The sequence below is a fragment of the Oncorhynchus mykiss genome, unplaced genomic scaffold, assembly GCF_013265735.2.
Source record: "Oncorhynchus mykiss isolate Arlee unplaced genomic scaffold, USDA_OmykA_1.1 un_scaffold_750, whole genome shotgun sequence".
NCBI lineage: Eukaryota > Metazoa > Chordata > Actinopteri > Salmoniformes > Salmonidae > Oncorhynchus > Oncorhynchus mykiss.
In genome coordinates this window covers 1-25822 of record NW_023494197.1, presented here as the reverse complement: position 1 = coordinate 25822, position 25822 = coordinate 1, and the positions used below count along the sequence as shown (strand labels likewise).

Genomic DNA, 25822 nt, shown 5'->3' with positions numbered 1-25822 from the left:
AAACTGTCTAAAGGCGGGAAAATAGTCAAATAAGGGACAATTTTGCCTAAGTAACATATTCGGAAAAAAAAGTCCTCTACCCTCAAAATACATTTAGAAAGCACTTGATTTTAAGGGGGCATCAGGATTTGAACCTGGGACCTCTTGATCTGCAGTCAAATGCTCTACCACTGAGCTATACCCCCTCTGCTAGAAACTGTCTAAAGGCGGAAAAATTGTCTAATAAGGGACATTATAGCTGGAGATCAACAAAAACTAATATAGAAAACTCTCTCTCTCTGAAAACATACCCAAGTCTATTGCACTTCCTCCTCTGATAGGAACTGTCTGACAGAGAAAAACCATTGAATGAGGGACATTTTTGCCTGAGTAACATATTCGAAAAAAGAGTCCTCTACCCTCAAAATACTCTTTGAAAGCACTTGATTAAAGGGGGTATCAGGATTTGAACCTCGGACCTCTTGATCAGCAGTCAAATGCTCTACCACTGAGCTATACCCCCTCTGCTAGAAACTGTCTAAAGGCGGAAAAATTGTCAAATAAGGGACATTATAGCTGGAGATCAACAAAAACTAATATAGAACACTCTCTCTCTCTGAAAACATACCCATAAAGTATTTGATTTCAAGATGACAAATATATTACAATCTGAGACCTATTGATCTGAAGTCTGTTGCACTTCCACCTCTGTTAGGAACTGTCTGACAGAGAAAAACCATCTAATGAGGGACATTTTAGCAGAGCACTCCCTCTCTCAAGATACACTTAGAAAGTAGTTGATTTCAAGGGGGCGCCAGTATTTGATCCTGAGAAATTGTCTAATAAGGGAGATTTTAGCTGGAGATCAACAAAAACTAATGAAGAACACTCTCTCTCTGAAAACATACCCATAAAGTATTTGATTTGAAGATGACAAATATATTACAATCTGAGACATATTGATCTGAAGTCTATTGCACTTCCACCTCTGATAGGAACTATCTGACAGAGAAAAACCATTGAATGAGGGACATTTTAGACTGAGTAACATAACCAAAAAAGGAGCACTCCCTCTCTCAAAATACACTTAGAAAGTACTTAATTTCAAGGGGGCATCAGGAATTGAACCTGGGTCCTCTTGATCTGCAGTCAAATGCGCTACCACTGAGCTATACCCCCTCTGCTAGAAATTGTCGAAAGGCAGAACAATTGTCCAATAAGGGACATTATAGCTGGAGATCAACAAAAACTAATATAGAAACACTCTCTCTCTCTGAAAACATACCCAGAAAGTATTTGATTTCAAGATGACAAATATATTATAATCTGAGACCTATTGATCTGAAGTCTTTTGCACTTCCACCTCTGATAGGAACTGTCTGACAGAGAAAAACCATTGAATGAGGGACATTTTAGACTGAGTAACATAACCAAAAAAGGAGCACTCCCTCTCTCAAGATACACTTAGAAAGTACTTGATTTCAAGGGGGTGCCAGGATTTGAGCGTGAGAAATTGTCTAATAAGGGACAATTTTCTATGAGTAACATATTCGAAAAAAGAGTCCTCTACCCTCAAACAACTCTTTCAAAGCATTTCATTTAAAGGGGGCATCAGGATTTGATCCTGAGAAATTGTCTAATAAGGGAGATTTTAGCTTGTGATCAACATAACCTAATAAAGAAAACTCTCTCTCTGAAAACATACACATAAAGTATTTGATTTCAAGTTGACCAATTTTTTTTAACTCTGAGACCTATTGATCTGAAGTCTGTTGCACTTCCACCTCTGTTAGGAACTGTCTGACAGAGAAAAACCATCTAATGAGGGACATTTTAGCAGAGCACTCCCTCTCTCAAGAAACACTGAGAAAGTACTTGATTTCAAGGGGGCGCCAGTATTTGATCCTGAGAAATTGTCTAATAAGGGAGATTTTAGCTTGTGATCAACATAACCTAATAAAGAAAACTCTCTCTTTGAAAACGTACCAATAAAGTGTTAAATTTCAAGTTGACAGAAAAATTACAATCTGAGACCTATTGATCTGAAGTCTTTGGCACTTCCACCTCTGATAGGAACTGTCTGACAGAGAAAAAACATTGAATGAGGGACATTTTAGACTGAGTAACATAACCAAAAAAGGAGCACTCCCTCTCTCAAGATACACTTAGAAAGTACTTGATTTCAAGGGGGCGGCAGTATTTGATCCTGAGAAATTGTCTAATAAGGGAGATTTTAGCTTGTGATCAACATAACCTAATAAAGAAAACTCTCTCTTTGAAAACGTACCCATAAAGTGTTTGATTTCAAGTTGACAAAAAAATTAGAATCTGAGACATATTGATCTGAAGTCTATTGCACTTCCACCTCTGATAGGAACTGTCTGACAGAGAAAAAACATTGAATGAGGGACATTTTAGACTGAGTAACATAACCAAAAAAGTAGCACTCCACCTCTCAAGATACACTTAGAAAGTAGTTGATTTCAAGGGGGTGCCAGGATTTGAACGTGAGAAATAGTCTAATAAGGGACAATTTTCCCTGAGTAACATATACCAAAAAAGAGTCCTCTACCCTCAAAATACTCTTAGAAAGCTCTTGATTTTAAGGGGGCACCGGGATTTGAACCTGGGACCTCTTGATCTGCAGTCAAATGCTCTACCACTGAGCTATACCCCCTCTGCTAGAAACTGCCTAAAGGCGGAAAAATTGTCTAATAAGGGACATTATAGCTGGAGATCAACAAAATCTAATGTAGAACACTCTTTCTCTGAAAACATACCCATAAAGTATTTGATTTGAAGATGACAAATATATTACAATCTGAGACCTATTGATCTGAAGTCTGTTGCACTTCCACCTCTGTTAGGAACTGTCTGACAGAGAAAAACCATCTAATGAGGGACATTTTAGCAGAGCACTCCCTCTCTCAAGAAACACTGAGAAAGTACTTGATTTCAAGGGGGCGCCAGTATTTGATCCTGAGAAATTGTCAAATAAGGGAGATTTTAGCTTGTGATCAACATAACCTAATAAAGAAAACTCTCTCTTTGAAAAGTTATCCATAAAGTGTTTGATTTCAAGTTGACAAAAAAATTACAATCTGAGACCTATTGATCTGAAGTCTTTGGCACTTCCACCTCTGATAGGAACTGTCTGACAGAGAAAAAACATTGAATGAGGGACATTTTAGACTGAGTAACATAACCAAAAAAGGAGCACTCCCTCTCTCAAGATACAATTAGAAAGTACTTGATTTCAAGGGGGCGCCAGTATTTGATCCTGAGAAATTGTCTAATAAGGGAGATTTTAGCTTGTGATCAACATAACCTAATAAAGAAAACTCTCTCTTTGAAAACGTACCCATAAAGTGTTTGATTTCAAGTTGACAAAAAAATTAGAATTTGAGACATATTGATCTGAAGTCTATTGCACTTCCACCTCTGATAGGAACTGTCTGACAGAGAAAAAACATTGAATGAGGGACATTTTAGACTGAGTAACATAACCAAAAAAGTAGCACTCCACCTCTCAAGATACACTTAGAAAGTAGTTGATTTCAAGGGGGTGCCAGGATTTGAACGTGAGAAATAGTCTAATAAGGGACAATTTTCCCTGAGTAACATATACCAAAAAAGAGTCCTCTACCCTAAAAAAATACTCTTAGAAAGCTCTTGATTTCAAGGGGACACCGGGATTTGAACCTGGGACCTCTTGATCTGCAGTCAAATGCTCTACCTCTGAGCTATACCCCCTCTGCTAGAAACTGCCTAAAGGCGGAAAAATTGTCTAATAAGGGACATTATAGCTGGAGATCAAAAAATCTAATGAAGAACACTCTTTCTCTGAAAACATACCCAGAAAGTATTTGATTTGAAGATGACAAATATATTACAATCTGAGACCTATTGATCTGAAGTCTGTTGCACTTCCACCTCTGTTAGGAACTGTCTGACAGAGAAAAACCATCTATTGAGGGACATTTTAGCAGAGCACTCCCTCTCTCAAGAAACACTGAGAAAGTACTTGATTTCAAGGGGGCGCCAGTATTTGATCCTGAGAAATTGTCAAATAAGGGAGATTTTAGCTTGTGATCAACATAACCTAATAAAGAAAACTCTCTCTTTGAAAACTTATCCATAAAGTGTTTGATTTCAAGTTGACAAAAAAATTACAATCTGAGACCTATTGATCTGAAGTCTTTGGCACTTCCACCTCTGATAGGAACTGTCTGACAGAGAAAAAACATTGAATGAGGGACATTTTAGACTGAGTAACATAACCAAAAAAGGAGCACTCCCTCTCTCAAGATACAATTAGAAAGTACTTGATTTCAAGGGGGCGCCAGTATTTGATCCTGAGAAATTGTCTAATAAGGGAGATTTTAGCTTGTGATCAACATAACCTAATAAAGAAAACTCTCTCTTTGAAAACGTACCCATAAAGTGTTTGATTTCAAGTTGACAAAAAAATTAGAATCTGAGACATATTGATCTGAAGTCTATTGCACTTCCACCTCTGATAGGAACTGTCTGACAGAGAAAAAACATTGAATGAGGGACATTTTAGACTGAGTAACATAACCAAAAAAGTAGCACTCCACCTCTCAAGATACACTTAGAAAGTAGTTGATTTCAAGGGGGTGCCAGGACTTGAACGTGAGAAATAGTCTAATAAGGGACAATTTTCCCTGAGTAACATATACCAAAAAAGAGTCCTCTACCCTCAAAATACTCTTAGAAAGCTCTTGATTTTAAGGGGGCACCGGGATTTGAACCTGGGACCTCTTGTTCTGCAGTCAAATGCTCTACCACTGAGCTATACCCCCTCTGCTAGAAACTGTCTAAAGGCAGAAAAATTGTTCAGTAAGGGACATTATAGCTGTAGAACCCAGAAAGTATATGATTTCAAGATGACAAATATATTACAATCTGAGACCTATTGATCTGAAGTCTGTTGCACTTCCTCCTCTGATAGGAACTGTCTGACAGAGAAAAAACATTGAATGAGGGACATTTTAGACTGAGTAACATAACCAAAAAAGGAGCACGCCCTCTCTCAAAATACACTTAGAAAGTACTTGATTTCAAGGGGGTTTCAGGATTTGAACTTGAGAAATTGTCTAATAAGGGACAATATTGCCAGAGTAACATATTCGGAAAAAAGTCCTCTACCCTCAAAATAATCTTAGAAAGCTCTTGATTTAAAGGGGGCATCAGGATTTGAACCTGGGACCTCTTGATCTGCAGTCAAATGCTCTACCACTGAGCTATATCCCCTCTGCTAGAAACTGTCTAAAGGCGGAAAAATTGTCTAATAAGGGACATTATAGCTGGAGATCAACAAAAACTAATGAAGAACACTCTCTCTCTGAAAACATACCCAGAAAGTATTTGATTTCAAGTTGACAAAAAAATTACAATCTGAGACCTATTGATCTGAAATCTATTGCACTTCCACCTCTGATAGGAACTGTCTGACAGAGAAAAAACATTGAATGAGGGACATTTTAGACTGACTAACATAACCAAAAAAGGAGCACTCCCTCTCTCAAGATACAATTAGAAAGTACTTGATTTCAAGGGGGCGCCAGTATTTGATCCTGAGAAATTGTCTAATAAGGGAGATTTTAGCTTGTGATCAACATAACCTAATAAAGAAAACTCTCTCTTTGAAAACGTACCCATAAAGTGTTTGATTTCAAGTTGACAAAAAAATTAGAATCTGAGACATATTGATCTGAAGTCTATTGCACTTCCACCTCTGATAGGAACTGTCTGACAGAGAAAAAACATTGAATGAGGGACATTTTAGACTGAGTAACATAACCAAAAAAGTAGCACTCCACCTCTCAAGATACACTTAGAAAGTAGTTGATTTCAAGGGGGTGCCAGGACTTGAACGTGAGAAATAGTCTAATAAGGGACAATTTTCCCTGAGTAACATATACCAAAAAAGAGTCCTCTACCCTCAAAATACTCTTAGAAAGCTCTTGATTTTAAGGGGGCACCGGGATTTGAACCTGGGACCTCTTGTTCTGCAGTCAAATGCTCTACCACTGAGCTATACCCCCTCTGCTAGAAACTGTCTAAAGGCAGAAAAATTGTTCAGTAAGGGACATTATAGCTGTAGAACCCAGAAAGTATATGATTTCAAGATGACAAATATATTACAATCTGAGACCTATTGATCTGAAGTCTGTTGCACTTCCTCCTCTGATAGGAACTGTCTGACAGAGAAAAAACATTGAATGAGGGACATTTTAGACTGAGTAACATAACCAAAAAAGGAGCACGCCCTCTCTCAAAATACACTTAGAAAGTACTTGATTTCAAGGGGGTTTCAGGATTTGAACTTGAGAAATTGTCTAATAAGGGACAATATTGCCAGAGTAACATATTCGGAAAAAAGTCCTCTACCCTCAAAATAATCTTAGAAAGCTCTTGATTTAAAGGGGGCATCAGGATTTGAACCTGGGACCTCTTGATCTGCAGTCAAATGCTCTACCACTGAGCTATATCCCCTCTGCTAGAAACTGTCTAAAGGCGGAAAAATTGTCTAATAAGGGACATTATAGCTGGAGATCAACAAAAACTAATGAAGAACACTCTCTCTCTGAAAACATACCCAGAAAGTATTTGATTTCAAGTTGACAAAAAAATTACAATCTGAGACCTATTGATCTGAAATCTATTGCACTTCCACCTCTGATAGGAACTGTCTGACAGAGAAAAAACATTGAATGAGGGACATTTTAGACTGACTAACATAACCAAAAAAGGAGCACTCCCTCTCTCAAGATCCACTTAGAAAGTACTTGATTTCAAGGGGGCGCCAGTATTTGATCCTGAGAAATTGTCTAATAAGGGAGATTTTAGCTTGTGATCAACATAACCTAATAAAGAAAACTCTATCTTTGAAAACGTACCCATAAAGTGTTTGATTTCAAGTTGACAAAAAAATTACAATCTGAGACCTATTGATCTGAAGTCTATTGCACTTCCACCTCTGATAGGAACTGTCTGACAGAGAAAAAACATCTAATGAGGGACATTTTAGCAGAGCACTCCCTCTCTCAAGAAACACTGAGAAAGTACTTGATTTCAAGGGGGGCGCTAGGATTTGATACTGAGAAATTGTCTAACAAGGGAGATTTTAGCTTGTGATCAACATAACCTAATCAAGAAAACTCTCTCTTTGAAAACGTACCCATAAAGTGTTTGATTTCAAGTTGACAAATATATTACAATCTGAGACCTATTGATCTGAAGTCTATTGCACTTCCTCCTCTGATAGGAACTGTCTGACAGAGAAAAACCAATGAATGAGGGACATTTTAGACTGAGTAACATAACCAAAAAAGGAGCACTCCCTCTCTCAAAATACACTTAGAAAGTACTTGATTTCAAGGGGGCGCCAGTATTTGATCCTGAGAAATTGTCTAATAAGGGAGATTTTAGCTTGTGATCAACATAACCTAATAAAGAAAACTCTCTCTTTGAAAACGTACCCATAAAGTGTTTGATTTCAAGTTGACAAAAAAATTAGAATCTGAGACATATTGATCTGAAGTCTATTGCACTTCCACCTCTGATAGGAACTGTCTGACAGAGAAAAAACATTGAATGAGGGACATTTTAGACTGAGTAACATAACCAAAAAAGGAGCACTCCACCTCTCAAGATATCCTTAGAAAGTAGTTGATTTCAAGGGGGCGCCAGGATTTGAACGTGAGAAATTGTCTAATAAGGGACAATTTTCCCTGAGTAACATATTCCAAAAAATAGTCCTCTACCCTCAAAATACTCTTAGAAACTCTTGATTTTAAGGGGGCATCAGGATTTGAACCTGGGACCTCTTGATCTGCAGTCAAATGCTCTACCACTGAGCTATACCCCCTCTGCTAGAAACTGTCTAAAGGCAGAAAAATTGTCCAATAAGGGACATTATAGCTGTAGATCAACAAAAACGAATATAGAACACTCTCTCTCTCTGAAAACATACCCATAAAGTATTTGATTTGAAGATGACAAATATATTACAATCTGAGACCTATTGATCTGAAGTCTGTTGCACTTCCACCTCTGTTAAGAACTGTCTGACAGAGAAAAACCATCTAATGAGGAACATTTTAGCAGAGCACTCCCTCTCTCTCGAGAAAGACTGAGAAAGTACTTGATTTCAAGGGGGCGCCAGTATTTGATCCTGAGAAATTGTCTAATAAGGGAGATTTTAGCTTGTGATCAACATAACCTAATAAAGAAAACTCTCTCTTTGAAAACGTACCAATAAAGTGTTAAATTTCAAGTTGACAAAAAAATTACAATCTGAGACCTATTGATCTGAAGTCTTTGGCACTTCCACCTCTGATAGGAACTGTCTGACAGAGAAAAAACATTGAATGAGGGACATTTTAGACTGAGTAACATAACCAAAAAAGGAGCACTCCCTCTCTCAAGAAACACTGAGAAAGTACTTGATTTCAAGGGGGCGCCAGTATTTGATCCTGAGAAATTGTCTAATAAGGGAGATTTTAGCTTGTGATCAACATAACCTAATAAAGAAAACTAAGCTATACAATTTTGCCTGAGTAACATATTCGAAAAAAGAGTCCTCTACCCTCAAAATACTCTTTGAAAGCACTTGATTTAAAGGGGGCATCAGGATTTGAACCTGGGACCTCTTGATCTGCAGTCAAATGCTCTACCACTGAGCTATACCCCCTCTGCTTGAAACTGTCTAAAGGCCGAAAAATTGTCTAATAAGGGACATTATAGCTGGAGATCAACAAAAACTAATGAAGAACACTCTCTCTCTGAAAACATACCCAGAAAGTATTTGATTTGAAGATGACAAATATATTACAATCTGAGACCTATTGATCTGAAGTCTGTTGCACTTCCACCTCTGTTAGGAACTGTCTGACAGAGAAAAACCATCTAATGAGGGACATTTTAGCAGAGCACTCCCTCTCTCAAGAAACACTGAGAAAGCACTTGATTTCAAGGGGGCGCCAGTATTTGATCCTGAGAAATTGTCTAATAAGGGAGATTTTAGCTTGTGATCAACATAACCTAATAAAGAAAACTCTCTCTTTGAAAACGTACCCATAAAGTGTTTGATTTCAAGTTGACAAAAAAATTACAATCTGAGACCTATTGATCTGAAGTCTATTGCACTTCCACCTCTGATAGGAACTGTCTGACAGAGAAAAAACATTGAATGAGGGACATTTTAGACTGAGTAACATAACCAAAAAATGAGCACTCCCTCTCTCAAGATACACTTAGAAAGTACTTGATTTCAAGGGGGTGCCAGGATTTGAACGTGAGAAATTGTCTAATAAGGGACAATTTTCCCTGAGTAACATATTCGAAAAAGAGTCCTCTACCCTCAAAATACTATTTGAAAGCACTTGATTTAAAGGGGGCATCAGGATTTGAACCTGTGACCTCTTGATCTGCAGTCAAATGCTCTACCACTGAGCTATACCCCCTCTGCTAGAAACTGTCTAAAGGCGGAAAAATTGTCTAATAAGGGACATTATAGCTGGAGATCAACAAAAACTAATGAAGAACACTCTCTCTCTGAAAACATACCCAGAAAGTATTTGATTTGAAGATGACAAATATATTACAATCTGAGACCTATTGATCTGAAGTCTGTTGCACTTCCACCTCTGTTAGGAACTGTCTGACAGAGAAAAACCATCTAATGAGGGACATTTTAGCAGAGCACTCCCTCTCTCAAGAAACACTGAGAAAGTACTTGATTTCAAGGGGGCGCCAGTATTTGATCCTGAGAAATTGTCTAATAAGGGAGATTTTAGCTTGTGATCAACATAACCTAATAAAGAAAACTCTCTCTTTGAAAACGTACCCATAAAGTGTTTGATTTCAAGTTGACAAAAAAATTACAATCTGAGACATATTGATCTGAAGTCTGTTGCACTTCCACCTCTGTTAGGAACTGTCTGACAGAGAAAAACCATCTAATGAGGGACATTTTAGACTGAGTAACATAACCAAAAAAGGAGCACTCCCTCTCTCAAGATACACTTAGAAAGTACTTGATTTCAAGGGGGTGCCAGGATTTGAACGTGAGAAATTGTCTAATAAGGGACAATTTCGCTTGAGTAACATATTCGAAAAAAGTGTCCTCTACCCTCAAAATACTCTCTGAAAGCCCTTGATTTAAAGGGGGCATCAGGATTTGAACCTGGGACCTCTTGATCTGCAGTCAAATGCTCTACCACTGAGTTATACCCCCTCTGCTAGAAACTGTCTAAAGGCGGAAAAATTGTCTAATAAGGGACATAATAGCTGGAGATCGACAAAAATTAATATAGAACACTCTCTCTCTGAAAACATACCCATAAAGTAATTGATTTCTTGATGACAAAAGTATTACAATCTGAGACCTATTGATCTGAAGTCTGTTGCACTTCCACCTCTGTTAGGAACTGTCTGACAGAGAAAAACCATCTAATGAGGGACATTTTAGCAGAGCACTCCCTCTCTCAAGAAACACTGAGAAAGTACTTGATTTCAAGGGGGGCGCAAGGATTTGATACTGAGAAATTGTCTAACAAGGGAGATTTTAGCTTGTGATCAACATAACCTAATAAAGAAAACTCTCTCTTTGAAAACGTACCCATAAAGTGTTTGATTTCAAGTTGACAAAAAAATTACAATCTGAGACCTATTGATCTGAAGTCTATTGCACTTCCTCCTCTGATAGGAACTGTCTGACAGAGAAAAACCATTGAATGAGGGACATTTTAGACTGAGTAACATAACCAAAAAAGGAGCACTCCCTCTCTCAAAATACACTTAGAAAGTACTTGATTTCAAGCGGGTGACAGGATTTGAACTTGAGAAATTGTCTAATAAGGGACAATTTTGCCTGAGTAACATATTCGAAAAAAGAGTCCTCTACCCTCAAAATACTCTTTGAAAGCACTTGATTTAAAGGGGGCATCAGGATTTGAACCTGGGACCTCTTGATCTGCAGTCAAATGCTCTACCACTGAGCTATACCCCCTCTGCTAGAAACTGTCTAAAGGCGGAAAAATTGTCTAATAAGGGACATTATAGCTGGAGATCAACAAAAACTAATGAAGAACACTCTCTCTCTGAAAACATACCCATAAAGTATTTGATTTGAAGATGACAAATCTATTACAATCTGAGACCTATTGATCTGAAGTCTGTTGCACTTCCACCTCTGTTAGGAACTGTCTGACAGAGAAAAACCATCTAATGAGGGACATTTTAGCAGAGCACTCCCTCTCTCAAGAAACACTGAGAAAGTACTTGATTTCAAGGGGGGCGCCAGGATTTGATACTGAGAAATTGTCTAACAAGGGAGATTTTAGCTTGTGATCAACATAACCTAATAAAGAAAACTCTCTCTTTGAAAACGTACCCATAAAGTGTTTGATTTCAAGTTGACAAAAAAATTACAATCTGAGACCTATTGATCTGAAGTCTATTGCACTTCCTCCTCTGATAGGAACTGTCTGATAGAGAAAAACCATTGAATGAGGGACATTTTAGACTGAGTAACATAACAAAAAAAGGAGCACTCCCTCTCTCAAAATACACTTAGAAAGTACTTGATTTCAAGCGGGTGACAGGATTTGAACTTGAGAAATTGTCTAATAAGGGACAATTTTGCCTGAGTAACATATTCGAAAAAAGAGTCCTCTACCCTCAAAATACTCTTTGAAAGCACTTGATTTAAAGGGGGCATCAGGATTTGAATCTGGGACCTCTTGATCTGCAGTCAAATGCTCTACCACTGAGCTATACCCCCTCTGCTAGAAACTGTCTAAAGGCCAAAAAATTGTCTAATAAGGGACATTATAGCTGGAGATCAACAAAAACTAATATAGAACACTCTCTCTCTCTGAAAACATACCCAGAAAGTATTTGATTTCAAGATGACAAATATATTACAATCTGAGACCTATTGATCTGAAGTCTATTGCACTTCCACCTCTGATAGGAACTGTCTGACAGAGAAAAACCATTGAATGAGGGACATTTTAGACTGAGTAACATAACCAAAAAAGGAGCACTCCCTCTCTCAAGATACACTTAGAAAGTACTTGATTTCAAGGGGGGCGCCAGGATTTGATACTGAGAAATTGTCTAACAAGGGAGATTTTAGCTTGTGATCAACATAACCTAATAAAGAAAACTCTCTCTTTGAAAATGTACCCATAAAGTGTTTGATTTAAAGTTGACAAAAAAATTACAATCTGAGACCTATTGATCTGAAGTCTATTGCACTTCCACCTCTGTTAGGAACTGTCTGACAGAGAAAAAACATCTAATGAGGGACATTTTAGCAGAGCACTCCCTCTCTCAAGAAACACTGAGAAAGTACTTGATTTCAATGGGGCGCCAGAATTTGATCCTGAGAAATTGTCTAATAAGGGAGATTTTAGCTTGTGATCAACATAACCTAATAAAGAAAACTCTCTCTTTGAAAACGTACCCATAAAGTGTTTGATTTCAAGTTGACAAAAAAATTACAATCTGAGACCTACTGATCTGAAGTCTATTGCACTTCCACCTCTGATAGGAACTGTCTGACAGAGAAAAACCATTGAATGAGGGACATTTTAGACAGAGTAACATAACCAAAAAAGGAGCACTCCCTCTCTCAAGATACACCTAGAAAGTACTTGATTTCAAGGGGGGCGCCAGGATTTGATACTGAGAAATTGTCTAACAAGGGAGATTTTAGCTTGTGATCAACATAACCTAATAAAGAAAACTCTCTCTTTGAAAATGTACCCATAAAGTGTTTGATTTCAAGTTGACAAAAAAATTACAATCTGAGACCTATTGATCTGAAGTCTATTGCACTTCCTCCTCTGATAGGAACTGTCTGACAGAGAAAAACCATTGAATGAGGGACATTTTAGACTGAGTAACATAACCAAAAAAGGAGCACTCCCTCTCTCAAAATACACTTAGAAAGTACTTGATTTCAAGGGGGTGACAGGATTTGAACTTGAGAAAATGTCTAATAATGGACAATTTTGCCTGAGTAACATATTCGAAAAAAGAGTCCTCTACCCTCAAAATACTCTTTGAAAGCACTTGATTTAAAGGGGGCATCAGGATTTGAACCTGGGACCTCTTGATCTGCAGTCAAATGCTCTACCACTGAGCTATACCCCCTCTGCTAGAAACTGTCTAAAGGCGGAAAAATTGTCTAATAAGGGACATTATAGCTGGAGATCAACAAAAACTAATGAAGAACACTCTCTCTCTGAAAACATACCCATAAAGTATTTGATTTGAAGATGACAAATATATTACAATCTGAGACCTATTGATCTGAAGTCTGTTGCACTTCCACCTCTGTTAGGAACTGTCTGACAGAGAAAAACCATGTAATGAGGGACATTTTAGCAGAGCACTCCCTCTCTCAAGAAACACTGAGAAAGTACTTGATTTCAAGGGGGGCGCCAGGATTTTATACTGTCAAATTGTCTAACAAGGGAGATTTTAGCTTGTGATCAACATAACCTAATAAAGAAAACTCTCTCTATGAAAACGTACCCATAAAGTGTTTTGATTTCAAGTTGACAAAAAAATTACAATCTGAGACCTATTGATCTGAAGTCTATTGCACTTCCTCCTCTGATAGGAACTGTCTGACAGAGAAAAACCATTGAATGAGGGACATTTTAGACTGAGTAACATAACCAAAAAAGGAGCACTCCCTCTCTCAAGATACACTTAGAAAGTACTTGATTTCAAGGGGGGCGCCAGGATTTGATACTGAGAAATTGTCTAACAAGGGAGATTTTAGCTTGTGATCAACATAACCTAATAAAGAAAACTCTCTCTTTGAAAATGTACCCATAAAGTGTTTGATTTCAAGTTGACAAAAAAATTACAATCTGAGACCTATTGATCTGAAGTCTATTGCACTTCCGCCTCTGATAGGAACTGTCTGACAGAGAAAAACCATTGAATGAGGGACATTTTAGACTGAGTAACATAACCAAAAAAGGAGCACTCCCTCTCTCAAAATACACTTAGAAAGTACTTGATTTCAAGGGGGTGACAGGATTTGAACTTGAGAAATTGTCTAATAATGGACAATTTTGCCTGAGTAACATATTCGAAAGAAGAGTCCTCTACCCTCAAAATACTCTTTGAAAGCACTAGATTTAAAGGGGGCATCAGGATTTGAACCTGGGACCTCTTGATCTGCAGTCAAATGCTCTACCACTGAGCTATACCCCCTCTGCTAGAAACTGTCTAAAGGCGGAAAAATTGTCTAATAAGGGACATTATAGCTGGAGATCAACAAAAACTAATGAAGAACACTCTCTCTCTGAAAACATACCCATAAAGTATTTGATTTGAAGATGACAAATATATTACAATCTGAGACCTATTGATCTGAAGTCTGTTGCACTTCCACCTCTGTTAGGAACTGTCTGACAGAGAAAAACCATGTAATGAGGGACATTTTAGCAGAGCACTCCCTCTCTCAAGAAACACTGAGAAAGTACTTGATTTCAAGGGGGGCGCCAGGATTTGATACTGAGAAATTGTCTAACAAGGGAGATTTTAGCTTGTGATCAACATAACCTAATAAAGAAAACTCTCTCTTTGAAAACGTACCCATAAAGTGTTTGATTTCAAGTTGACAAAAAAATTACAATCTGAGACCTATTGATCTGAAGTCTATTGCACTTCCTCCTCTGATAGGAACTGTCTGACAGAGAAAAAACATTGAATGAGGGACATTTTAGACTGAGTAACATAACCAAAAAAGGAGCACTCCCTCTCTCAAAATACACTTAGAAAGTACTTGATTTCAAGGGGGTGACAGGATTTGAACTTGAGAAATTGTCTAATAATGGACAATTTTGCCTGAGTAACATATTCGAAAAAAGCGTCCTCTACCCTCAAAATACTCTTTGAAAGCACTTGATTTAAAGGGGGCATCAGGATTTGAACCTGGGACCTCTTGATCTGCAATCAAATGCTCTACCACTGAGCTATACCCCCTCTGCTAGAAACTGTCTAAAGGCGGAAAAATTGTCTAATAAGGGACATTATAGCTGGAGATCAACAAAAACTAATGAAGAACACTCTCTCTCTGAAAACATACCCATAAAGTATTTGATTTGAAGATGACAAATATATTACAATCTGAGACCTATTGATCTGAAGTCTGTTGCACTTCCACCTCTGTTAGGAACTGTCTGACAGAGAAAAACCATGTAATGAGGGACATTTTAGCAGAGCACTCCCTCTCTCAAGAAACACTGAGAAAGTACTTGATTTCAAGGGGGCGCGAGTATTTGATCCTGAGAAATTGTCTAATAAGGGAGATTTTAGCTTGTGATCAACATAACCTAATAAAGAAAACTCTCTCTTTGAAAACGTACCCATAAAGTGTTTGATTTCAAGTTGACAAAAAAATTACAATCTGAGACCTATTGATCTGAAGTCTATTGCACTTCCACCTCTGATAGGAACTGTCTGACAGAGAAAAAACATTGAATGAGGGACATTTTAGACTGAGTAACATAACCAAAAAAGTAGCACTCCACCTCTCAAGATACACTTAGAAAGTAGTTGATTTCAAGGGGGTGCCAGGATTTGAACGTGAGAAATAGTCTAATAAGGGACAATTTTCCCTGAGTAACATATACCAAAAAAGAGTCCTCTACCCTCAAAATACTCATAGAAAGCTCTTGATTTTAAGGGGGCACCGGGATTTGAACCTGGGACCTCTTGATCTGCAGTCAAATGCTCTACCACTGAGCTATACCCCCTCTGCTAGAGACTGTCTAAAGGCAGAAAAATTGTCCAATAAGGGACATTATAGCTGTAGATCAACAAAAACTAATATAGAACACTCTCTCTCTCTGAAAACATACCCATAAAGTATTTGATTTGAAGATGACAAATATATTACAATCTGAGACCTATTGATCTGAAGTCTATTGCACTTCCTCCTCTGATAGGAACTGTCTGACAGAGAAAAAACATTGAATGAGGGACATTTTAGACTGAGTAACATAACCAAAAAAGGAGCACTCCCGCTCTCAAAATACACTTAGAAAGTACTTGATTTCAAGGGGGTTTCAGGATTTGAACTTGAGAAATTGTCTAATAAGGGACAATTTTGCCTGAGTAACATATTCGGAAAAAAAAGTCATCTACCCTCAAAATACTCTTTGAAAGCTCTTGATTTAAAGGGGGCATCAGGATTTGAACCTGGGACCTCTTGATCTGCAGTCAAATGCTCTACCACTGAGCTATACCCCCTCTGCTAGAAACTGCCTAAAGGCAGAAAAATGGTCCAATAAGGGACATTATAGCTGTAGAACCTAGAAAGTATATGATTTCAAGATGACAAATATATTATAATCTGAGACCTATTGATCTGAAGTCTGTTGCACTTCCACCTCTGTTAAGAACTGTCTGACAGAGAAAAAACCATCTAATGAGGGACATTTTAGCAGAGCACTCCCTCTCTCGAGAAACACTGAGAAAGTACTTGATTTCAAGGGGGCGCCAGTATTTGATCCTGAGAAATTGTCTAATAAGGGAGATTTTAGCTTGTGATCAACATAACCTAATAAAGAAAACTCTCTCTTTGAAAACGTACCCATAAAGTGTTTGATTTCAAGTTGACAAAAAAATTACAATCTGAGACCTATTGGTCTTTGGCACTTCCACCTCTGATAGGAACTGTCTGACAGAGAAAAAACATTGAATGAGGGACATTTTAGACTGAGTAACATAACCAAAAAAGGAGCACTCCCTCTCTCAAGATACACTTAGAAAGTACTTGATTTCAAGGGGGCGCCAGTATTTGATCCTGAGAAATTGTCTAATAAGGGAGATTTTAGCTTGTGATCAACATAACCTAAGAAAGAAAACTCTCTCTTTGAAAACGTACCCATAAAGTGTTTGATTTCAAGTTGACAAAAAAATTACAATCTGAGACATATTGATCTGAAGTCTATTGCACTTCCACCTCTGATAGGAACTGTCTGACAGAGAAAAAACATTGAATGAGGGACATTTTAGACTGAGTAACATAACCAAAAAAGTAGCACTCCACCTCTCAAGATACACTTAGAAAGTAGTTGATTTCAAGGGGGCGCCAGTATTTGATCCTGAGAAATTGTCTAATAAGGGAGATTTTAGCTTGTGATCAACATAACCTAATAAAGAAAACTCTCTCTTTGAAAACGTACCCATAAAGTGTTTGATTTCAAGTTGACAAAAAAATTAGAATCTGAGACATATTGATCTGAAGTCTATTGCACTTCCACCTCTGATAGGAACTGTCTGACAGAGAAAAAACATTGAATGAGGGACATTTTAGACTGAGTAACATAACCAAAAAAGTAGCACTCCACCTCTCAAGATACACTTAGAAAGTAGTTGATTTCAAGGGGTTGCCAGGATTTGAACGTGAGAAATAGTCTAATAAGGGACAATTTTCCCTGAGTAACATATACCAGAAAAGAGTCCTCTACCCTCAAAATACTCTTAGAAAGCTCTTGATTTTAAGGGGGCACCGGGATTTGAACCTGGGACCTCTTGATCTGCAGTCAAATGCTCTACCACTGAGCTATACCCCCTCTGCTAGAAACTGCCTGAAGGCGGAAAAATTGTCTAATAAGGGACATTATAGCTGGAGATCAACAAAATCTAATGAAGAACACTCTTTCTCTGAAAACATACCCAGAAAGTATTTGATTTGAAGATGACAAATATATTACAATCTGAGACCTATTGATCTGAAGTCTATTGCACTTCCACCTCTGATAGGAACTGTCTGACAGAGAAAAACCATTGAATGAGGGACATTTTAGACTGAGTAACATAACAAAAAAAGGAGCACTCCCTCTCTCAAAATACACTTAGAAAGTACTTGATTTCAAGCGGGTGACAGGATTTGAACTTGAGAAATTGTCTAATAAGGGACAATTTTGCCTGAGTAACATATTCGAAAAAAGAGTCCTCTACCCTCAAAATACTCTTTGAAATCACTTGATTTAAAGGGGGCATCAGGATTTGAACCTGGGACCTCTTGATCTGCAGTCAAATGCTCTACCACTGAGCTATACCCCCTCTGCTTGAAATTGTCTAAAGGCCAAAAAATTGTCTAATAAGGGACATTATAGCTGGAGATCAACAAAAACTAATGAAGAACACTCTCTCTCTGAAAACATACCCATAAAGTATTTGATTTGAAGATGACAAATATATTACAATCTGAGACCTATTGATCTGAAGTCTATTGCACTTCCACCTCTGATAGGAACTGTCTGACAGAGAAAAACCATTGAATGAGGGACATTTTAGACTGAGTAACATAACCAAAAAAGGAGCACTCCCTCTCTCAAGATACACTTAGAAAGTACTTGATTTCAAGGGGGGCGCCAGGATTTGATACTGAGAAATTGTCTAACAAGGGAGATTTTAGCTTGTGATCAACATAACCTAATAAAGAAAACTCTCTCTTTGAAAATGTACCCATAAAGTGTTTGATTTAAAGTTGACAAAAAAATTACAATCTGAGACCTATTGATCTGAAGTCTATTGCACTTCCACCTCTGTTAGGAACTGTCTGACAGAGAAAAAACATCTAATGAGGGACATTTTAGCAGAGCACTCCCTCTCTCAAGAAACACTGAGAAAGTACTTGATTTCAATGGGGCGCCAGAATTTGATCCTGAGAAATTGTCTAATAAGGGAGATTTTAGCTTGTGATCAACATAACCTAATAAAGAAAACTCTCTCTTTGAAAACGTACCCATAAAGTGTTTGATTTCAAGTTGACAAAAAAATTACAATCTGAGACCTACTGATCTGAAGTCTATTGCACTTCCACCTCTGATAGGAACTGTCTGACAGAGAAAAACCATTGAATGAGGGACATTTTAGACTGAGTAACATAACCAAAAAAGGAGCACTCCCTCTCTCAAGATACACCTAGAAAGTACTTGATTTCAAGGGGGGCGCCAGGATTTGATACTGAGAAATTGTCTAACAAGGGAGATTTTAGCTTGTGATCAACATAACCTAATAAAGAAAACTCTCTCTTTGAAAATGTACCCATAAAGTGTTTGATTTCAAGTTGACAAAAAAATTACAATCTGAGACCTATTGATCTGAAGTCTATTGCACTTCCTCCTCTGATAGGAACTGTCTGACAGAGAAAAACCATTGAATGAGGGACATTTTAGACTGAGTAACATAACCAAAAAAGGAGCACTCCCTCTCTCAAAATACACTTAGAAAGTACTTGATTTCAAGGGGGTGACAGGATTTGAACTTGAGAAAATGTCTAATAATGGACAATTTTGCCTGAGTAACATATTCGAAAAAAGAGTCCTCTACCCTCAAAATACTCTTTGAAAGCACTTGATTTAAAGGGGGCATCAGGATTTGAACCTGGGACCTCTTGATCTGCAGTCAAATGCTCTACCACTGAGCTATACCCCCTCTGCTAGAAACTGTCTAAAGGCGGAAAAATTGTCTAATAAGGGACATTATAGCTGGAGATCAACAAAAACTAATGAAGAACACTCTCTCTCTGAAAACATACCCATAAAGTATTTGATTTGAAGATGACAAATATATTACAATCTGAGACCTATTGATCTGAAGTCTGTTGCACTTCCACCTCTGTTAGGAACTGTCTGACAGAGAAAAACCATGTAATGAGGGACATTTTAGCAGAGCACTCCCTCTCTCAAGAAACACTGAGAAAGTACTTGATTTCAAGGGGGGCGCCAGGATTTTATACTGTCAAATTGTCTAACAAGGGAGATTTTAGCTTGTGATCAACATAACCTAATAAAGAAAACTCTCTCTATGAAAACGTACCCATAAAGTGTTTTGATTTCAAGTTGACAAAAAAATTACAATCTGAGACCTATTGATCTGAAGTCTATTGCACTTCCTCCTCTGATAGGAACTGTCTGACAGAGAAAAACCATTGAATGAGGGACATTTTAGACTGAGTAACATAACCAAAAAAGGAGCACTCCCTCTCTCAAAATACACATAGAAAGTACTTGATTTCAAGCGGGTGACAGGATTTGAACTTGAGAAATTGTCTAATAAGGGACATTTTTGACTGAGTAACATATTCGAAAAAAGAGTCCTCTACCCTCAAAATACTCTTTGAAAGCACTTGATTTAAAGGGGGCATCAGGATTTGAACCTGGGATCTCTTGATCTGCAGTCAAATGCTCTACCACTGAGCTATACCCCCTCTGCTTGAAACTGTCTAAAGGCCGAAAAATTGTCTAATAAGGGACATTATAGCTGGAGATCAACAAAAACTAATGAAGAACACTCTCTCTCTGAAAACATACCCATAAAGTATTTGATTTGAAGATGACAAATATATTACAATCTGAGACCTATTGATCTGAAGTCTATTGCACTTCCACCTCTGATAGGAACTGTCTGACAGAGAAAAACCATTGAATGAGGGACATTTTAGACTGAGTAACATAACCAAAAAAGGAGCACTCCCTCTCTCAAGATACACTTAGAAAGTACTTGATTTCAAGGGGGGCGCCAGGATTTGATACTGAGAAATTGTCTAACAAGGGAGATTTTAGCTTGTGATCAACATAACCTAATAAAGAAAACTCTCTCTTTGAAAACGTACCCATAAAGTGTTTGATTTCAAGTTGACAAAAAAATTACAATCTGAGACCTATTGATCTGAAGTCTATTGCACTTCCTCCTCTGATAGGAACTGTCTGACAGAGAAAAAACATTGAATGAGGGACATTTTAGACTGAGTAACATAACCAAAAAAGGAGCACTCCCTCTCTCAAAATACACTTAGAAAGTACTTGATTTCAAGGGGGTGACAGGATTTGAACTTGAGAAATTGTCTAATAATGGACAATTTTGCCTGAGTAACATATTCGAAAAAAGCGTCCTCTACCCTCAAAATACTCTTTGAAAGCACTTGATTTAAAGGGGGCATCAGGATTTGAACCTGGGACCTCTTGATCTGCAATCAAATGCTCTACCACTGAGCTATACCCCCTCTGCTAGAAACTGTCTAAAGGCGGAAAAATTGTCTAATAAGGGACATTATAGCTGGAGATCAACAAAAACTAATGAAGAACACTCTCTCTCTGAAAACATACCCATAAAGTATTTGATTTGAAGATGACAAATATATTACAATCTGAGACCTATTGATCTGAAGTCTGTTGCACTTCCACCTCTGTTAGGAACTGTCTGACAGAGAAAAACCATGTAATGAGGGACATTTTAGCAGAGCACTCCCTCTCTCAAGAAACACTGAGAAAGTACTTGATTTCAAGGGGGCGCGAGTATTTGATCCTGAGAAATTGTCTAATAAGGGAGATTTTAGCTTGTGATCAACATAACCTAATAAAGAAAACTCTCTCTTTGAAAACGTACCCATAAAGTGTTTGATTTCAAGTTGACAAAAAAATTACAATCTGAGACCTATTGATCTGAAGTCTATTGCACTTCCACCTCTGATAGGAACTGTCTGACAGAGAAAAAACATTGAATGAGGGACATTTTAGACTGAGTAACATAACCAAAAAAGTAGCACTCCACCTCTCAAGATACACTTAGAAAGTAGTTGATTTCAAGGGGGTGCCAGGATTTGAACGTGAGAAATAGTCTAATAAGGGACAATTTTCCCTGAGTAACATATACCAAAAAAGAGTCCTCTACCCTCAAAATACTCATAGAAAGCTCTTGATTTTAAGGGGGCACCGGGATTTGAACCTGGGACCTCTTGATCTGCAGTCAAATGCTCTACCACTGAGCTATACCCCCTCTGCTAGAGACTGTCTAAAGGCAGAAAAATTGTCCAATAAGGGACATTATAGCTGTAGATCAACAAAAACTAATATAGAACACTCTCTCTCTCTGAAAACATACCCATAAAGTATTTGATTTGAAGATGACAAATATATTACAATCTGAGACCTATTGATCTGAAGTCTATTGCACTTCCTCCTCTGATAGGAACTGTCTGACAGAGAAAAAACATTGAATGAGGGACATTTTAGACTGAGTAACATAACCAAAAAAGGAGCACTCCCGCTCTCAAAATACACTTAGAAAGTACTTGATTTCAAGGGGGTTTCAGGATTTGAACTTGAGAAATTGTCTAATAAGGGACAATTTTGCCTGAGTAACATATTCGGAAAAAAAAGTCATCTACCCTCAAAATACTCTTTGAAAGCTCTTGATTTTAAGGGGGCATCAGGATTTGAACCTGGGACCTCTTGATCTGCAGTCAAATGCTCTACCACTGAGCTATACCCCCTCTGCTAGAAACTGCCTAAAGGCAGAAAAATTGTCCAATAAGGGACATTATAGCTGTAGAACCTAGAAAGTATATGATTTCAAGATGACAAATATATTATAATCTGAGACCTATTGATCTGAAGTCTGTTGCACTTCCACCTCTGTTAAGAACTGTCTGACAGAGAAAAACCATCTAATGAGGGACATTTTAGCAGAGCACTCCCTCTCTCGAGAAACACTGAGAAAGTACTTGATTTCAAGGGGGCGCCAGTATTTGATCCTGAGAAATTGTCTAATAAGGGAGATTTTAGCTTGTGATCAACATAACCTAATAAAGAAAACTCTCTCTTTGAAAACGTACCCATAAAGTGTTTGATTTCAAGTTGACAAAAAAATTACAATCTGAGACCTATTGGTCTTTGGCACTTCCACCTCTGATAGGAACTGTCTGACAGAGAAAAAACATTGAATGAGGGACATTTTAGACTGAGTAACATAACCAAAAAAGGAGCACTCCCTCTCTCAAGATACACTTAGAAAGTACTTGATTTCAAGGGGGCGCCAGTATTTGATCCTGAGAAATTGTCTAATAAGGGAGATTTTAGCTTGTGATCAACATAACCTAATAAAGAAAACTCTCTCTTTGAAAACGTACCCATAAAGTGTTTGATTTCAAGTTGACAAAAAAATTACAATCTGAGACATATTGATCTGAAGTCTATTGCACTTCCACCTCTGATAGGAACTGTCTGACAGAGAAAAAACATTGAATGAGGGACATTTTAGACTGAGTAACATAACCAAAAAAGTAGCACTCCACCTCTCAAGATACACTTAGAAAGTAGTTGATTTCAAGGGGGCGCCAGTATTTGATCCTGAGAAATTGTCTAATAAGGGAGATTTTAGCTTGTGATCAACATAACCTAATAAAGAAAACTCTCTCTTTGAAAACGTACCCATAAAGTGTTTGATTTCAAGTTGACAAAAAAATTAGAATCTGAGACATATTGATCTGAAGTCTATTGCACTTCCACCTCTGATAGGAACTGTCTGACAGAGAAAAAACATTGAATGAGGGACATTTTAGACTGAGTAACATAACCAAAAAAGTAGCACTCCACCTCTCAAGATACACTTAGAAAGTAGTTGATTTCAAGGGGTTGCCAGGATTTGAACGTGAGAAATAGTCTAATAAGGGACAATTTTCCCTGAGTAACATATACCAGAAAAGAGTCCTCTACCCTCAAAATACTCTTAGAAAGCTCTTGATTTTAAGGGGGCACCGGGATTTGAACCTGGGACCTCTTGATCTGCAGTCAAATGCTCTACCACTGAGCTATACCCCCTCTGCTAGAAACTGCCTGAAGGCGGAAAAATTGTCTAATAAGGGACATTATAGCTGGAGATCAACAAAATCTAATGAAGAACACTCTTTCTCTGAAAACATACCCAGAAAGTATTTGATTTGAAGATGACAAATATATTACAATCTGAGACCTATTGATCTGAAGTCTGTTGCACTTCCACCTCTGTTAGGAACTGTCTGACAGAGAAAAACCATCTAATGAGGGACATTTTAGCAGAGCACTCCCTCTCTCAAGAAACACTGAGAAAGTACTTGATTTCAAGGGGGGCGCCAGTATTTGATACTGAGAAATTGTCTAATAAGGGAGATTTTAGCTTGTGATCAACATAACCTAATAAAGAAAACTCTCTCTTTGAAAACGTACCCATAAAGTGTTTGATTTCAAGTTGACAAAAAAATTACAATCTGAGACCTATTGATCTGAAGTCTATTGCACTTCCTCCTCTGATAGGAACTGTCTGACAGAGAAAAACCATTGAATGAGGGACATTTTAGACTGAGTAACATAACCAAAAAAGGAGCACTCCCTCTCTCAAGATACACTTAGAAAGTACTTGATTTCAAGGGGGTGACAGGATTTGAACTTGAGAAATTGTCTAATAAGGGACAATTTTGCCTGAGTAACATATTCGGAAAAAAAGTCCTCTACCCTCAAAATACTCTTTGAAAGCTCCTGATTTTAAGGGGGCATCAGGGTTTGAACCTGGGACCTCTTGATCTGCAGTCAAAGACTCTACCACTGAGCTATACCCCCCCTGCTAGAAACTGTCTAAAGGCGGAAAAATTGTCTAATAAGGGACATAATAGCTGGAGATCGACAAAAACTAATAAAGAAAACTCTCTCTTTGAAAACGTACCCATAAAGTGCATGATTTCAAGTTGACAAAAAAATTACAATCTGAGACCTATTGATCTGAAGTCTATTGCACTTCCTCCTCTGATAGGAACTGTCTGACAGAGAAAAACCATTGAATGAGGGACATTTTAGACTGAGTAACATAACCAAAAAAGGAGCACTCCCTCTCTCAAAATACACTTAGAAGATACTTGATTTCAAGGGGGGCGCCAGGATTTGACACTGAGAAATTGTCTAATAAGGGACAATTTTCCCTGAGTAACATATTCGAAAAAAGAGTCCTCTACCCTCGAAAACGTATCCATAAAGTGTTTGATTTCAAGTTGACAAAAAAATTACAATCTGAGACCTATTGATCTGAAGTCTTTGGCACTTCCACCTCTGATAGGAACTGTCTGACAGAGAAAAAACATTGAATGAGGGACATTTTAGACTGAGTAACATAACCAAAAAAGTAGTACTCCCTCTCTCAAGATACACTTAGAAAGTACTTGATTTCAAGGGGGCGCCAGTATTTGATCCTGAGAAATTGTCTAATAAGGGAGATTTTAGCTTGTGATCAACATAACCTAATAAAGAAAACTCTCTCTTTGAAAATGTACCCATAAAGTGTTTGATTTCAAGTTGACAAAAAAATTACAATCTGAGACCTATTGATCTGAAGTCTATTGCACTTCCACCTCTGATAGGAACTGTCTGACAGAGAAAAAACATTGAATGAGGGACATTTTAGACTGAGTAACATAACCAAAAAAGTAGCACTCCACCTCTCAAGATACACTTAGAAAGTACTTGATTTCAAGGGGGTGACAGGATTTGAACTTGAGAAATTGTCTAATAAGGGACAATTTTGCCTGAGTAACATATTCAGAAAAAGAGTCCTCTACCCTCAAAATACTCTTAGAAAGCACTTGATTTAAAGGGGGCATCAGGATTTGAACCTGGGACCTCTTGATCTGCAGTCAAATGCTCTACCACTGAGCTATACCCCCTCTGCTAGAAACTGCCTAAAGGCGGAAAAATTGTCTAATAAGGGACATTATAGCTGGAGATCAACAAAATCTAATGAAGAACACTCTCTCTCTGAAAACATACCCATAAAGTAATTGATTCTGAGATGACAATAATATTACCATCTGAGACCTATTGATCTGAAGTCTGTTGCACTTCCACCTCTGTTAGGAACTGTCTGACAGAGAAAAACCATCTAATGAGGGACATTTTAGCAGAGCACTCCCTCTCTCAAGAAACACTGAGAAAGTACTTGATTTCAAGGGGGCGCCAGTATT

The 25822-nt window shown here is 37.8% G+C and overlaps 30 non-coding genes across 30 annotated transcripts; all 30 read right to left on the bottom strand.

The window, feature by feature from the left end:
• Positions 1 to 113: 113 nt before the first annotated feature.
• trnac-gca lies at positions 114 to 185 on the bottom strand. The gene has a single exon. It is a non-coding gene; the product is annotated as a tRNA-Cys (tRNA).
• A 245-nt stretch (positions 186 to 430) lies between these two features.
• Positions 431 to 502, bottom strand: trnas-gcu. Its single transcript has one exon. It is a non-coding gene; the product is annotated as a tRNA-Ser (tRNA).
• A 584-nt stretch (positions 503 to 1086) lies between these two features.
• On the bottom strand, positions 1087 to 1158 carry trnac-gca. The gene has a single exon. It is a non-coding gene; the product is annotated as a tRNA-Cys (tRNA).
• Positions 1159 to 2584: 1426 nt separating this feature from the next.
• Positions 2585 to 2656, bottom strand: trnac-gca. The gene has a single exon. It is a non-coding gene; the product is annotated as a tRNA-Cys (tRNA).
• A 1004-nt stretch (positions 2657 to 3660) lies between these two features.
• trnac-gca lies at positions 3661 to 3732 on the bottom strand. The gene has a single exon. It is a non-coding gene; the product is annotated as a tRNA-Cys (tRNA).
• A 1001-nt stretch (positions 3733 to 4733) lies between these two features.
• Positions 4734 to 4805, bottom strand: trnac-gca. Its single transcript has one exon. It is a non-coding gene; the product is annotated as a tRNA-Cys (tRNA).
• A 379-nt stretch (positions 4806 to 5184) lies between these two features.
• trnac-gca lies at positions 5185 to 5256 on the bottom strand. Its single transcript has one exon. It is a non-coding gene; the product is annotated as a tRNA-Cys (tRNA).
• A 722-nt stretch (positions 5257 to 5978) lies between these two features.
• Positions 5979 to 6050, bottom strand: trnac-gca. Its single transcript has one exon. It is a non-coding gene; the product is annotated as a tRNA-Cys (tRNA).
• A 379-nt stretch (positions 6051 to 6429) lies between these two features.
• On the bottom strand, positions 6430 to 6501 carry trnac-gca. The gene has a single exon. It is a non-coding gene; the product is annotated as a tRNA-Cys (tRNA).
• A 1303-nt stretch (positions 6502 to 7804) lies between these two features.
• trnac-gca lies at positions 7805 to 7876 on the bottom strand. The gene has a single exon. It is a non-coding gene; the product is annotated as a tRNA-Cys (tRNA).
• A 753-nt stretch (positions 7877 to 8629) lies between these two features.
• On the bottom strand, positions 8630 to 8701 carry trnac-gca. The gene has a single exon. It is a non-coding gene; the product is annotated as a tRNA-Cys (tRNA).
• Positions 8702 to 9401: 700 nt separating this feature from the next.
• Positions 9402 to 9473, bottom strand: trnac-gca. Its single transcript has one exon. It is a non-coding gene; the product is annotated as a tRNA-Cys (tRNA).
• A 701-nt stretch (positions 9474 to 10174) lies between these two features.
• On the bottom strand, positions 10175 to 10246 carry trnac-gca. The gene has a single exon. It is a non-coding gene; the product is annotated as a tRNA-Cys (tRNA).
• A 702-nt stretch (positions 10247 to 10948) lies between these two features.
• trnac-gca lies at positions 10949 to 11020 on the bottom strand. Its single transcript has one exon. It is a non-coding gene; the product is annotated as a tRNA-Cys (tRNA).
• A 702-nt stretch (positions 11021 to 11722) lies between these two features.
• trnac-gca lies at positions 11723 to 11794 on the bottom strand. The gene has a single exon. It is a non-coding gene; the product is annotated as a tRNA-Cys (tRNA).
• Positions 11795 to 13101: 1307 nt separating this feature from the next.
• trnac-gca lies at positions 13102 to 13173 on the bottom strand. The gene has a single exon. It is a non-coding gene; the product is annotated as a tRNA-Cys (tRNA).
• A 1005-nt stretch (positions 13174 to 14178) lies between these two features.
• trnac-gca lies at positions 14179 to 14250 on the bottom strand. The gene has a single exon. It is a non-coding gene; the product is annotated as a tRNA-Cys (tRNA).
• Positions 14251 to 14952: 702 nt separating this feature from the next.
• Positions 14953 to 15024, bottom strand: trnac-gca. Its single transcript has one exon. It is a non-coding gene; the product is annotated as a tRNA-Cys (tRNA).
• A 701-nt stretch (positions 15025 to 15725) lies between these two features.
• trnac-gca lies at positions 15726 to 15797 on the bottom strand. Its single transcript has one exon. It is a non-coding gene; the product is annotated as a tRNA-Cys (tRNA).
• Positions 15798 to 16221: 424 nt separating this feature from the next.
• Positions 16222 to 16293, bottom strand: trnac-gca. Its single transcript has one exon. It is a non-coding gene; the product is annotated as a tRNA-Cys (tRNA).
• Positions 16294 to 17549: 1256 nt separating this feature from the next.
• On the bottom strand, positions 17550 to 17621 carry trnac-gca. Its single transcript has one exon. It is a non-coding gene; the product is annotated as a tRNA-Cys (tRNA).
• A 421-nt stretch (positions 17622 to 18042) lies between these two features.
• On the bottom strand, positions 18043 to 18114 carry trnac-gca. Its single transcript has one exon. It is a non-coding gene; the product is annotated as a tRNA-Cys (tRNA).
• Positions 18115 to 19419: 1305 nt separating this feature from the next.
• Positions 19420 to 19491, bottom strand: trnac-gca. Its single transcript has one exon. It is a non-coding gene; the product is annotated as a tRNA-Cys (tRNA).
• Positions 19492 to 20194: 703 nt separating this feature from the next.
• On the bottom strand, positions 20195 to 20266 carry trnac-gca. Its single transcript has one exon. It is a non-coding gene; the product is annotated as a tRNA-Cys (tRNA).
• Positions 20267 to 20989: 723 nt separating this feature from the next.
• trnac-gca lies at positions 20990 to 21061 on the bottom strand. Its single transcript has one exon. It is a non-coding gene; the product is annotated as a tRNA-Cys (tRNA).
• Positions 21062 to 21762: 701 nt separating this feature from the next.
• trnac-gca lies at positions 21763 to 21834 on the bottom strand. Its single transcript has one exon. It is a non-coding gene; the product is annotated as a tRNA-Cys (tRNA).
• A 424-nt stretch (positions 21835 to 22258) lies between these two features.
• trnac-gca lies at positions 22259 to 22330 on the bottom strand. Its single transcript has one exon. It is a non-coding gene; the product is annotated as a tRNA-Cys (tRNA).
• A 1255-nt stretch (positions 22331 to 23585) lies between these two features.
• trnac-gca lies at positions 23586 to 23657 on the bottom strand. Its single transcript has one exon. It is a non-coding gene; the product is annotated as a tRNA-Cys (tRNA).
• A 702-nt stretch (positions 23658 to 24359) lies between these two features.
• On the bottom strand, positions 24360 to 24431 carry trnac-gca. Its single transcript has one exon. It is a non-coding gene; the product is annotated as a tRNA-Cys (tRNA).
• Positions 24432 to 25453: 1022 nt separating this feature from the next.
• Positions 25454 to 25525, bottom strand: trnac-gca. Its single transcript has one exon. It is a non-coding gene; the product is annotated as a tRNA-Cys (tRNA).
• Between the last annotated feature and the right edge of the window lie 297 nt (positions 25526 to 25822).